Source organism: Heptranchias perlo, chromosome 22 (assembly GCF_035084215.1).
Source record: "Heptranchias perlo isolate sHepPer1 chromosome 22, sHepPer1.hap1, whole genome shotgun sequence".
Classification (NCBI taxonomy): domain Eukaryota; kingdom Metazoa; phylum Chordata; class Chondrichthyes; order Hexanchiformes; family Hexanchidae; genus Heptranchias; species Heptranchias perlo.
Genome location: NC_090346.1, coordinates 39,406,841 through 39,421,377, shown reverse-complemented (window position 1 = coordinate 39,421,377; position 14,537 = coordinate 39,406,841). Strand labels below are relative to the sequence as shown.

At 42.1% G+C, this 14,537-nt stretch overlaps 1 protein-coding gene across 1 annotated transcript in view; it reads left to right on the top strand.

The window, feature by feature from the left end:
- Positions 1 to 265: 265 nt before the first annotated feature.
- ciita (class II, major histocompatibility complex, transactivator) overlaps positions 266 to 14,537 on the top strand; it is a 79,383-nt gene continuing 65,111 nt past the window's right edge. Inside the window, exon 1 of the mRNA XM_068003341.1 lies at positions 266 to 411. The gene's annotated coding sequence lies outside the window, so the exon portion shown is untranslated. The remainder of the gene's footprint in view (positions 412 to 14,537) is intronic.

Genomic DNA, 14,537 nt, shown 5'->3' with positions numbered 1-14,537 from the left:
ACTTGCAATTAGAGAACAAACCATTCAAAAATACCAGTGCCTATTTGGAATATTTTTATGTGATTTGTGATCATTAATTATCTCCAAATTTAATTTTTATAGGTATGACTCACTCCAGAAAATCTCTAATTAGCCTCATTAATGTACTTTCAAAAGCACCTCCTTCGAAATTCCAAGTCTTATTGAGTGACTTACTGGAAAAGGGCCTTTTAACAAAAGATGGCTACCAGCATTACAGCCAATGCGATCCTGAGGACTTGCCACGGATCATCCTAGTATCTGTTCTTGGCAAAGAGGAAAGCTATTGTCAAACATTTCTCTCCATCCTCTGTGTCCATTTTCCATGGATTTGTGGAGTGTTTCAAGTCTCCAACGACAAGAGCCAAACATGGACAAATGGGCAAGCAGGCAGTAAGTATTTTCATCTTTTTTGTCCTCTTTCCAGGTCACATAAAATTGGTCTAAAAAGAAAAAGATGTAGGAGATGTGTTTTTATTTGTAAGATGGGTTGATCGGTCCTTTAAAGCAATATTTTATTAATGGGCTTTGTGAATGAGCGTGTAGTGACATTAATGCATTACTCACATGAAATTTGCTTAAACATTTCACAATACCCTCTTAAAGCTGCAGAAAAGTCACTATTTTTCTTTGCATGAGTACTCATTAAAAGGTAAAAAATTGTTTCTATTTTGATGACGTAACTTAAACCAGTAAAATGTGATGGTGTTTTATTTCTTGGTTGATTTATCATGCTTCCCCTGGCATTCACCAAGTGAACATTAAGCCTAAATAGCCCATGGCGTAAGTGCATTGGGGTGGAACTCTCATCTACTGCTTTCACCTGCTAATGACATCCCAAATCGCAGGGTTGGGGTTATTTAAATAATGGAGGTGGGGGGGTGGTGAAAGATTCATGCCTGTAACAGTGCAACAGGTGGCACCCATCGTACATTGCCTGTGGATACCCAGAGCAATACACATCACTCTGAAAGGGGCAGCCATCAGGCTGAAGAAAGAGGAAACAATTTTTTTTATTGCCCGAGGGAACAGCCTGTGTAGTGGTAATTGATTGAAGTTGTGCCCTGGCCGATATTTATCCCTCAACCAACATCACTAAAACAGATTATCTGGTCATTATCTCATTGCCGTTTGTGCGACCTTGCTGTGCGCAAATTGGCTGCCACGTTTCCTACATTACAACAGTGACTATACTTCAAAAAGTACTTCATTGGCTGTGAAGTGCTTTGGGACGTCCTGAGGTTGAGAAAAGCAATATATAAATGCAAGCCTTTCTTTCTATAAGCACTGAATAGGCAAATGATGTGTATTCTTAACTTGTCAATCTTCCCAAGGCTGCCAATCATGTGCTGTCGTGGTTTCTCAATGCAGGAAACTGCGTTCACTCTTCCTGTCACCTCCTGCTCTGCAATGTGCACAGCTGTTCAGTGAGGAGATGCCTGACAGCCCAAAGAGGACCATACTACCTTTCTTGTATCTGATCCAGCACCACCTGGAGGCAGTATCTTCAAAAGGTGATGGATCTTTTTCCCATCATTTTCTATTCTTTCTTTTTCCATCAGTGAAGAAATTACATGCTGCTCCCCCTTAAATAGCAACAACAGACCTTTAATAATTGCTGCTACTGCACTGGATATCCCACTTCTGCTATCAGTAACCTCCCAGGCACATTAAATTCCTCAAGATCAATATCCCATTCGAAAGACATCAGACAGGGAGCAGTTAATTTGAGCTGTGTCTTGTCGTTTTTATTGACGGTGGCTCTGAAAACCCATGGACATTCCGGTGCACTCCCCCGTAAGTCTGGCAGGAGTGAGGCAGAAGGCCTGTGAATTAGGCCGGGTCCTGGATTTGCTAGGTCCCAGCCTCCAACATGAGCATCCAGGGGGCCCTTGTTTGCAATGGAACCTCCCTCCACATGGTCCCCCACTTCAGAGATGGTGTGGCCAGAGGGAAAGTACTCCCGTGCCTGGGATTCGCTGCCAGGCTGGTACACTGGTGAAAGGAGGTGTACCCACCTTCTGGCTGGCAGAAGTGGGAGCCAACAGGGGGTCCAGGCCCAGAACCGCGAAGGACACAGACAGCACGTGTCAGGCTGTAGAGGGGGCTGATAGGCACTCAGAAACATTAAAGTTGGACAGCTTAAAGACAAGGGGCCGGAACTTGTTCCAACCGGCGTGGCAAGGCTTTCTGCACATCCTGCGAATAAAATCCACGAATGTACTCACTGCGTAGGGCCACGATGTCCATTTGCTGAATTTTGAAATCTTTTCCAGTGGTGCGTTCGGAGATCAGCGAAGGCCATGTGCGCGTGCAAAGACTGTGGGAATGCAAGCCCCGCCCACAAGCAGGCAAATAATACTCATTCATTTAAAGTGAGATTCCCTATGTTAGTCTAAATAAAAATTTAATATAATAACATACCTTATTATAAAAAGGCAAGGAAATGATTTATAATGTACTGAAACATACAGAAGTTAAAAGTTTAAAAAAATCATTTAATACATTTTTTTAATGATCAAAAAATATTAAAATAAGAATAATTAGACATCCCACGTTATTAAAATTTAATTTTTTGTTGTTTTGCTGACACTATAAGTCACCGCGCTTTTAAAAAGTAGTGTAGGGCTGGTGTTTTCAAGCGTACCTTCTCGTGGCATAAGTATCTTCGTTCCAGCTGGGCAGATGGGTAAGTTTATGGACGTTTGCTGATTGTATTGATTGTAACGTAGGTGGCCCTTTAATTCGTAACTGTCAAAATACCGGTGAACCAATCGGAGCAAGTTCGCGATTTCAGAGTTTTAATGCAGCATATGTCCGGATTCGCGAACTTGCTCCGATGGATTTGACGGCGGTTGGACAGGGCGCCATTGAGGAACGGTGCACGAGTTCTGCCCCATCGTGTTGGGCAGCGCTGCTGTTTCTGCTCACTGTTCCAGGAGGCATCTATAGCGTGGGTACTCGCCAATAATATTAAAATGAGGGTATCTTCCCCCTGACCTAAATGTTTGGGGCCTGTAACTTTGTTCATTTGGTGCATTTCCAGTGGTGCAAATTTGCCCCATTCAGGAACATCCATGAGGTTGTTACCCATCTGGCTTTGATTCGAACAATCCATTTTTTGACTGGGCAATGCTGAAATTTCTATAATGCTTCATTTTAAAGATATAAGTCCTTTTTACTTTACTTATTTCTGTATTTTAGTTCAACTTTTTGTTTCATCTTTCTCTTATCAGAATTGCTAAGATTTTTTGAAAAGACATGTGAACACTTTATAGAAAACAGCGAGTTGTTATGATCTGAATCGCACTACCTGAAAAAGTGGTGGAAGCAGGTTCAATAGTAACTATCAAAAGGGAATTGGATCAATACTTGGAGAGGAAAAATTTGCAGGGCTATGGGGAAAGAGCAGGGGAGCAGGACTAATTGGATAGCTCTTTCAAAGAGCTTGGCATGATGGGCCAAATGGCCTCCTTCTGTGCAGTATGATTCTATGAGGTGAACATCTGCACTCGCAAGCAGAATCTAAGGGTAATAACTAAAATTAGTTTCAGCAGTTTCAGTCCAGTTCATATTGAACAGCTGACGAGCCGCCATACTATAAGCCTTTCCACCATCTACAAGGCACAAGTCAGGAGTGTGATGGAATACTCTCCACTTGCCTGGATGAGTGCAGTTCCAACAACACTCAAGAAGCTCGACACCATCCAGGACAAAGCAGCCCGCTTGATTGGCACCCCATCCACCACCGTAAATATTCACTCCCTTCACCACCGGTGCACCGTGGCTGCAGTGTGCACCATCCACAGGATGTACTGCAGCAACTCGCCAAGGCTTCTTCAACAGCACCTCCCAAACCCGCGACCTCTACCACTTAGAAGGACAAGAGCAGTAGGCACATCGGAACAACACCACCTGCATGTTCCCCTCCAAGTCACACTCCATCCTGATTTGGAAATATATCGCCGTTCCTTCATCGTCACTGGGTCAAAATCCTGGATCTTCCTTCCTAACAGCACTGTGGGAGAACCTTCACCACACGGACTGCAGCGGTTCAAGAAGGTGGCTCACCACCACCTTCTCAAGAGCAATTAGGGATGAGTAATAAATGCCGGCCTCGCCAGCGACGCCCACATCCCATGAACGAATAAAAAAAAAATTCATTGATAAATTTGGAAGAGAAACTGTTGCACTGATGATCTTTGGGATTAAAGTGCTTTGTAGGCTTATTGTTGGAGCTTTTTTTCCACCTGAAACCTATGCAATACTTGGCCTAGGCACAGGTCAAGTTAACACAGGGTGGAAATAATTTTTTATTTTATTCCTATCAATATAATCACAAAATGCACCTGAGAAAAATCTATAAAGGCAGCTTTCAACTGTTCAAGTTTCTTTTCTTAATACAGCAATGAAATAACTTTGGTGTTATCCCTAAAATTAATTTATAACAATTGGAAAACAATAAATAATATTATTCTTATTTTTTAACATTATGCAATCTACTAGTTTAAAGAAAATTACACATTTAAAGGATCGCTGGCTGTGGTTGCAGTGGAATTAGTCCAGGAGGAATAGCACTGCATGAAATAAATAATGAAAAACTGCAGGAAACATGACAACTGGTCCATTACAATACATAGTCAAAAATCAGCAGGAGTAGCAATAAAAGGTACGGGAAGCACCTGACAGTAGGAGCACAAATGAGTCGAATTTAACAGTGGGGTGAGCTGTGAATCTTGTGATAATGACAAGAAATGGTACTATAAAGTAGTCAGTGAGATAAGAAATAGAACAGGATGCTGACTGTTCTGGTGAACTTAAACGATTGCTTTAAAATATTCTCATCTCTAGTTCGTATTTTTGGTTATTTATATCTGTATTTATTGTGTTTGTCACTGTTTCACACTTTTGCTGTGCAGCTGAATGTAAATATATTTATGCAAATTGTAAAAAAAAAGGTCCAATCTATGATGATTTAATTTAATTCCTTATAAAATTTTGCCCACCAGAAACAGTGGTGGAAGCAGAATCTATCATAATTTTTAAAAGGGAAGTGGATAAATATATGAAAAAGAGAGATTTAAAAGAGTATAGGGAAAGGGCAGGGGATTGGGACTAAGTGGATAGTTCTTCAGAGAGCGGACGCAGATGCAATGGGCTGAATGGCCTCCTGCGTTGTAAAATTTTATGTTTCTATAACAGATGGCAACATTCTGAACAGGGAAAAAGGATTGTATCCTGACTAGCCAGTCAGATAAAAGAAAATAAAAGAAAGACTTGCATTTATACAGCGCCATTCTCGACCTCAGGATGTCCCAAACTGCTTTACAGTCAATGAAGTACTTTTTGAAGTGTAGTCATTATTGTAATGTAGGAAACGAGGCAGCCAATTTGTGCACAGGAAGATCCCACAAACAGCAAGGGATAAACGACCAGATAATCTATTTTAGTGACGTTGGTTGAGGGATAAACATTGTCCAGGACACCAGGGAGAACTCCCCTTTCTCCCAGGCCTCTATCAATGCCGTTGCATATCTAGCATGGGAGTGCCCCGAGGTATCTCTCCCTCCATCTTTCCTTCCCTCCCTAGGAAGCACAGGCTTTGCTAAGTAGCTTTCTCTGATGACTTGACTAATGTCAGGAAATCACCATGTGGGAAATGATAGGTGACCCCCAGACCTCTTAATTTCCTCCTCTTTACTCCTATCCTGAAGGCGCTGGTCCTTGAGGGTTGACGTTCCATGTACGCAATGTGCACTCCAGTACCTCACCCAATTGGCCATTCTACATATTGAGCCCAGATGGTGAGTGTCAGCAGCCTGTTCGAATGTGGAAGGTTCCACAGCCAAGCCTGGATCCTATCGTGACCCAATGTCCATACAGGTGCACTTTCCAACAGGGGTCAGTGGACAGCAATTTTGAACCATTCTGAAATGTTACTTTCAATTGCTGGTAATTGACCTGAGTCCAATTTGGTAAAAATGTGTTTTATTGAATTTCACAAATTAACCAACACACGAAGTGTTGGGGCAGTGGTTTACAATACAGAGCAAGAGATCATATCCCCCATTCCACATGGGGTAGAGTTGTGTCTGTCAAGGAGTCTTGACGAAAGCACTTTCCACCTCCCCTGGGGTACTTTAGCCTTCTGTTTACTTCTCACGTCTTCTGCCCCGCCTGGAATGACCTCTTGGAACCCTTGTCCTCAGTCCTACTCCGCCAGGAGCTACCTCTGTTAATCCGGATCATTCATTGAATTGTCGAATAGCTATTTGGCTAGCTTCCAATGCTACCAGTCCCACTCCTGCTAAATCTCTACAGCCTGATATCAATGCGAGGTGCTCTTTTTATGCCACTTTTGGGGGTGGGCCCTGGCCAGCTATTGACAAGGGTCCTTGCCCTATTGGGGTCTCCCAAAAAGGCGAGGTGTCCAATGGTTCCTCGAGTTCTTTGTCTCGAAGAGAGAATGGGGTCAGCTTCCCTGTTATCTCCCACCTTTCAGGGGACTGCAAAAGCAGCTTGTATCCCACCTCTGGCCTCAACCAATCATGACTTTACACAATGGCTTGAGGCTGTTTGTGCCTCACCTTACCGGGTCTTGCCCCTATGTCAAGACGGGGAATCCCTGGTGCCCCCGGCCTCCCCTGACTCCCTCAGATTGCAGACCAGGTCCTCCCTTCACTCCTTCAAATTCCAAGCCAGGTTTTATGGGCCTGCCTTGTAAGGCTCCATTATTTTACGACTACCCAGTATCCGATAAGAGTCCCAGCTCCACCTGAATCAAGAATCTTTTAGCCTATAGCATGAGCAAGCCATGGAAGCAAGCAAGTGGAATGCGGATGCTGCGTGCTTTTCTTGCAAGTTGCTGTAATCCGAGAGTCCCCTGCCCTGATATCAGTTCTGCTCGATTCATACATCCAGCACCAGAGTATTTAATTACGTGTAATCATATAAAAGAAAAAGATACACATACAGACGCCATTATAGCTATTTCACTTGCCCACTGTACTATGAGCAAGGGTACAATCTTACAGTCCCTGCCTTGAGGGGAGGAGTCCTCTCCAATTTAGCTCTCTCATTAACTGAGTTGTTTCCAGATGCTCAGTACAACATCTTAATTTAGCAATTATGTGTTTAACAACGTGAGTAACATACATTAAGTAAATGCTGAACCGGAGCTGCAATGCTACAAAGAGGTGAGAGGCAATACACACCCAGGGGTGGACTGATATGTTCAACCTAATGTCCCACCAGTGTGATTCCTCCTCAAGGTTCTCAATATCATTGTCTATCAGGGCATTATCTTGTTGGAGCAAGTAGAAATGTTTTAGGGAATTGTTTAGTCGTGTTACCAAGTCCTGGAAGTCTTCTGTTAGTGGGGCAATGTCATATCCGAAGCTGGCCGCATAAGTGCGTAACTCAGTCTCAAGGGTGTCATTTATTGTTAGGTTGATTTGTGTATGGTCTTTAATATTGAACAGGACATGCTGAGCAAGGGACTGGACAGGAGACTAGCTCCCTTCGCCTACTCCGTCTCCCTCCACCCTTGATTTACAGTTCTGTTGTCTTAATTTCCCCGAGTTCCCTACTGTTAGATGATGGAACTCACACTCCAAACAGGAGGCACCACCATAACCATCTCATGATGGGTTTGTATTGGCTCCTTTTCATGTTATTTTACCTACAAAATGCAAGCGTAGTATTTGTGGTTACATATTGTGATTACATTTTGTGATCATATATACACTGAGTACTGTATAAACGAAATTAACGTAAGTACTATTCAGCTGAAGGGGCATCACATGCCTCTCTGGTCTTATCTTATAGTCATAAACTATCCCACCTCCCATGCTGACTCGGTGTCAAACAACTCTAGATGGCCTTTACCTCGGCGCTGCATTTACACACCCAGAGGCGGCTGTTTTTCCTCACACTGAGACAGGACCTCGCCACCACTCCATATCACCCTCTTGCCAGATACCTAGACACCAAGCGAGTTGGGATAATTGACAAGGTTTAGATTTAAACCATATTCTTACATCTCCAACCTTTTGAACCTGAATGAAACCACTCTGGTTAATTTTCATCTTACCCTGTAACCTTCTTTTTGGTCTTGTCTAATCGTATATATATATATTTATATATATATTACTTCTAAGTTTCATTTGGTTATTACAGAAATCTACAGTGTATCATAGTACCAAAAAATCACGGACTTAAAAGATTCTCCAGCGCTCCTTTTACTAATATCCATCGTGTGGATATTTTCTAAGTATTATTTCTCCCAATTTCATTGTTAACTGAAAGGAACCTAACCGTGAATTTTGGAAATCCAAATTACTTTGTCCCTCTTTACTTTAATTTCAATCCCTCTGATTGGTACCGGTGTTTCCTGACTGTTTCATTAATCAGTCGGTTTCTCTTTGGAGCATGTGTTTAAAAGGTTTTCTCACTCTCCTGAGCCACATTAACCATTTCATGTCGTGCTGTTTTCAAGTAACTGATCCTGTCTGAGACCCATTCTTCAGTGCATCTTCATCATGCATTTCCACATACTGGTTGCCTCATATGCAACATATCATAGAATAGATAAGTAATATTCTTGGATTTTAACTTTCTGCTGGCCAGTCTCTTTTTCCTTATGGTATTTCCAGACATGTTTTCCATGGCACACATCATATGTCCAGTAAGATTCAATCCTGTAAAAGCAACTGGTTTGTTTAAAGAGTGGTTCCACTAGCTCACCAGTCCATAGGCCTTTGTAATCATGTTCTTCATCCTGGTCTACGTTTCAGATGATGGCAACATACATTTGTATTTTTTATGTCCACTGTAGCCATTCTTAGGCTTTCATGTTATCTTATCAAAAAGATCAGGGGTGTCTGGAGGTCTTTGCTTATCTCCCCTTGCATGGTCCCGATGTCAGGGTAGTGGCCAGGCTATCAAATGCAGTTTTCTCATTCTTCAGTGTAGGCAATGACACAAATATCTCCGTGGGAAAGCTATCAATTTACTATTCTCAACTACACTTTCCCGACTTTCACTAGATTGTACATTTATACCAGATTGATATCTTTTGGTAAATCATGCCCAGGTCAATGACTTTAGAGAGATTCCCATTTGGTGGTGTAATTTCCCTGTTTCTACCTTTAATTCTCAATCACTTCCTCTCATCCAATTTTACACATCCCATTATATTATCTTTCATGAGCCCTGGAGGAACTTTACTGCCCAATACAATATTTACAGTCAGGCCCAATATCCCAACACATTTTATTTGTTTATTTTACTTAAATTCTTCTTGAGCCGCTTTTCATTTCCCAAAATATCCCGCTACATTGTGCCCGAGTCCCTTCCACCATTTCACAATTATTCCAATTTGAGAGCAGTATTGTTGGACTGACCGGACTTGTCAATGTACAATTTTATTCTCTCCCTAAAAGAATTCTTCCTTGATGCACGGCCTTGGACAGGAACCATTTAGACTGGACTTCTTTTATTTTAAAATATAATTTGATTATCCCCTTAAATTACAGGTAAATTTTCCTTTCTCGATTGCTTGAATAACAACTCATATAAATTTTTCTTATCAATTCCAATTTCGGAAACAAATTATGTCCAGGCTTTGTAGTTTTATAGTCGAGACAGAAGTGCTTGTAATTGCTTTTGGATGTAACTCCCATATCTCCCCACCTCGAGCACTCTGTCTCGGAAGACAATAAATGGGTTAGACCATAAGAGATAGGAGCAGGATTAGGCCATTTGGCCCCTCGAGCCTGCTCCCCCATTCAATGAGATCATGGCTGATCTGATTTTTACCTCAACTCCACTTTCCTGCTCTTTCCCCATATCCTTTGACTCTCTTGCTGATCAAAAATTTGTCTAACTCAGCCTTGAATGTATTCAATGACTCAGCCTCCACAGCTTTTTGAGGTAAAGAATTCCAAAGATTCACGACCCTCTGGGAGAAGAAATTCCTCCTCATTTCTGTCTTAAACAAGTGACCCCTTATTCTGAGACTATGCCCCCTAGTTTTAGATTCCCCCATGAGGGGTGACATTCTCTCAGCATCTACCCGATCGAGTCCCCTCAGAATCTTGTATGTTTCAATAAGATCTCCTCTCATTCTTCTAAACTCTAATTAGTATAGACCCAACCTGTTCAATCTTTTCTCATAAGACAACCCTTCCATACCCGGAATCAACCTAGTGAACCTTCTCTGAACTGCCTCCAATGCAAGTATGTCCTTCCTTAAATAAGGGCACAAGAACTGTACGCAGTACTCCAGGTGTGGTTTCACCAGCACCCTGTAGCATGACTTCCCTGCTTTTATGCTCCATCCCCCTAGAAATAAAGGCCAATATTCCGTTTGCCTTCCGGATTACCTGCTGCACCTGTATGTTGACTTTTTGTGTTTCATGTACGAGGACACCCAGATCCCTCTGTACTGCAGCATTTTGTAGTATTTCTCCATTCAAATAATATTTTGCTTTTTTATTTTTCCTCCCAAAGTGGATGACTTCACATTTTCCCACATTATATTCCATCTGCCAAATTTTTGCCCATTCGCTTAACCTGTCAATATCCCTTTGCAGACACTTTGTGTCCTCATCGCAACTTGTTTTTCCACCTATCTTTGTATCATCAGCAAATTTTGGCCACAAGACACTCTGTTCCTTTATCCAAGTCATTGATATATATCGTAAATAGTTGAGGTCCCACTAGTTACAGATTGCCATTTTGAAAATGACCCTTTTATCCCGACTCTTTGTTTTCTGTTAGTTAGCCAATCCTCTATCCATGCCAGTATATTACCCCCAACACCACGAGCTCTTATCTTGTGCAGTATTCTTTTATGTGGCAGTTTATTGAATGCCTTTTGGAAATCCAAATATACTGCATCCATTGGTTCCCCTTTATCCACCCTGCCCGTTACTTCCTCAAAGAACTTTAATAAATTTGTCAGACATGATTTCCCCTTCATAAAACCATGTTGACTCTCCTTGATTGTATTATGAGTCTCCAAATGTCCTGCTACTACTTCCTTAACAATGGATTCTAGCATTTTCCCAATGACAGATGTTAGGCTAACTGATCTATAGTTACCTGCTTTCTGTCTCACTCCCTACCTGAACAGGGGTGTTACGTTTGCAGTTTTCCAATCCGCTGGGACCTTTCCAGAATCTAGTGAATTCTGGGAGATTACAACCAATGCATCCACTATCTCTGTAGCCACTTCCTTTAAGACCCTCAGATGCAAGCCATCAGGTCCAGGGGACTTGTCAGCCTTTAGACCCATTAGTTTACCTAATACTTTTTCTCTAGTGATAGTGATTATTTTTAGTTCCTCCCTCCCCTTTGCCCCCTGATTTTCTACTATTATTGGTATGTTATTAGTATCTTCTACTGTGAAGATAGATACAAAATATCTGTTCAATTCCTCTGCCATTTCCTTGTTTTCCATTATTATTTCCCCAGTCTCATCCTCTAAGGGACCAATATTTATGTTAGCTACCCTCTTCCTTTTTATATACTTGTAGAAGCTTTTACTGTCAGTTTTCATATTTCTTGCTAGTTTACTCTCATAATTTATTTTCTCCTTCTTTATCGTTCTTTTAGTCATCCTTTGCTGGTTTTTAAAGTTTTCCCAATCTTCGGGCTTACCAGTAATCTTTGCCATGTTGTATGCTTTTTCTTTTAACCTGATACCATCCTTTACTTCCTTAGTTAGCCATGGTTGGTTCACCCTTTTTGTGGAGTCTTTCCTCCTCACAGGGATATATTTTTGTCGTGAGTCATAAAATATCTTTTTATGACTTGGGTTAAAATAAAACAAATCAAAATGTTTTCAAAAGAAGAAAAGCAGCTTGGATCAAGGCTGATGATTGCTTTTCCTTCTCTATGTAAACTTGAATTATCAAAATAACATCACCACGCTGTGACATTTGATATCTGCTGATGTCTGCAGATAAATTTTTAACACCACTGGATCATTTTCCTGTGTCAAATTTCTCCAGCAAAGGTTGCACCGTAAATTTGTAAAGCCATTTTATGCCAAAGAACTACTCTCGGTAATCCTGCTCAGGCAGTCCCGAAAACCATGGTCACCTGTTATAAAAGAAACACAGGAAATCAACTGTGGCTCTATTTGTGAGCCCAAGGGGTTAATTTGTCAATCCATCATTTTTTTTGTCCAAAGGAATAATCCCTGCACCCAAAACAAATCCAGAAAACAAAACAGGAGAGACAGACTGCCTAGCCCCTCTCCCCCTCTCTCTCTCTATCTCTCTGGAGTTCGCAGCCTGTCTGAAATAAACCCTGTCTCTCCCACACACAGATATACGTAGGACTGCCAACTGGAATTTCCAACTCCAAGTCCTTCTCTTTGTGTTTTCAAGATGTAGCCACATTAAGAAAAATGTTTAGTGTTTTTGATTTCATTTATTCCCTCAGATGAGGAGGATTCAAGGGTCCTCACCATGCACCCCCTCAGGTGAGGAGGGGTCAAGGGTCCTCACCATGCACCCCCTCAGGTGAGGAGGGGTAAAGGGTCCTCACCATGCACCCCCTCAGATGAGGAGGGTTCAAGGGTCCTTACCATGCACCCCCCCAGGTGAGGAGGGTTCAAGGGTCCTCACCATGCACCCCCCCAGGTGAGGAGGGTTCAAGGGTCCTCACCATGCACCCCCTCAGGTGAGGAGGGTTCAAAGGTCCTTACCATGCACCCCCTCAGATGAGGAGGGTTCAAGGGTCCTTACCATGCACCCCCTCAGATGAGGAGGGTTCAAGGGTCCTCACCTTGCACCCCCTCAGGTGAGGAGGGTTCAAGGGTCCTCACCTCCCTTCGAACTTCACAAAAATCATTGTTTTTGTCAAGAGACAATAAAACTGTTTATACAGTAACTGCTCTTTCCACTTTCGGAAAGCTGTGACTCCAAAGGTGTTAAAAAAACTAATACAATCCAAATACTTAACTTCAGCAATACAGAATTAAGGGTTAGTTACTTCTTGCTTGTCAAAACCTTAAGGGGTGGAGGAGGAATCAATCACAATATCACAAAGTGCTTCGAAGAAGTTCAAATTAATTTATAACCAGCGACCATCCTGCAACTGTAACTTGTAATTCTTTAAAGCTGCACCTTATCTTTTCTTTTACAATTAAATCTCATTTTGTCAATTATTTTAAATAAATGCAAAGGTTGTTGCTCGGTGAATTGAAAACAGATGTCGGTGTCCTCGGAAGGGGTTAACTTTTTTTTGCAGAAACAAAACGACAGAGCCAGACATCAGATGCACGCAGTGTTCTCAGCGTACGTCAATGTAGTGTAAGGGGTTTCTTTTTTACTGTTTCTCGGGCTTATAATAGGTCAGCCAGTTATGTTTTCCTGAGCTGCCCTGCCCGCAGTGCGGTTGCGAATTGCTTACCCCTTCCTGATTCTGAGCTGAGGACTTATCGAGTGGTAACAAAGACAGACAAACAGACCAGTGGATTGGTACAAGGAAAACCAATGTTTATTAATAAGAAAACTAAAACTACAAAGTAAACAGTATAATACAGAAGATAAAAAGAAATCGCTATGGATGTAATACAGTTTTACGCTTAACGGGTTGGAAGAAACGGACACATCGAGGGAAAATTCTAAAATCACAAGTTTAGCAATATCCCCTTTAAGCCCCACCCTTACACTTATGCTAGGTTGTCTTGTGGCGGCCAGAAAATTAATGCTCACCGGTGAAACAGATGAAAAGGCCTGGCCTCTGATGCCCTGCTGCTGCCGTTGACATGTGGTTGCGAGGTTTACTGGATGGCCTTCCTTCTTAGTTGCTAGCAGACAGCAGGATGGGGCCAAGAGGCGAAGAGCGAGAGAGATACTGGGCAGCCCCAGTTATACCCTCTTGGTAACAGGTTTTTTTCATACCTCATCAGCTTGCTTCATTGTTTGATTTAAGCACGAAACGTAAGACAAAGGACCCCATCTCTGGCCCATTTACATTAATGGCCAATTCCTGTATTTCTGAGTTCCATAACTGCTTTAAGACAAAGGACCTAATTTCTGGCCCATTTACATTAATGGCCGGTTCCTGTATCGATCTGTTCGCTAACTGCTTTACCATTGTTCCGAATGTACCTTGATGGTTCACCTTTTGTCCTGCGATCACTTCCTGCTCGAATTTTGATGTGTTGGCCGGCCATGTTGATAGCTTGCCTCAGGGCTAGAATGCAGCTGCATTGTTTAAAGAAACCTGTCTGAAACACAAAGCCTGCCGAGTTGTTGAGAATGCAATTTCAAATCTGCCGGTCCTCGGCCATGTGTCTGACTGCAGCCATTTTGAGAGACCTTGGATTTTTTAAAACAGTCACACCAGGGTTTCTTTAATAACTCCAATAAATCTTCGGGGTGGGGGGAACATGTGAAATTTTGCGAATCCCTTCAGTAGCTCTCACGTAAATTCTTAAAAAAAGCATTTGTACCGGGAGACAGCATTCCCCTTCGTTCATTTTAGTTTTTAGTTAGTCC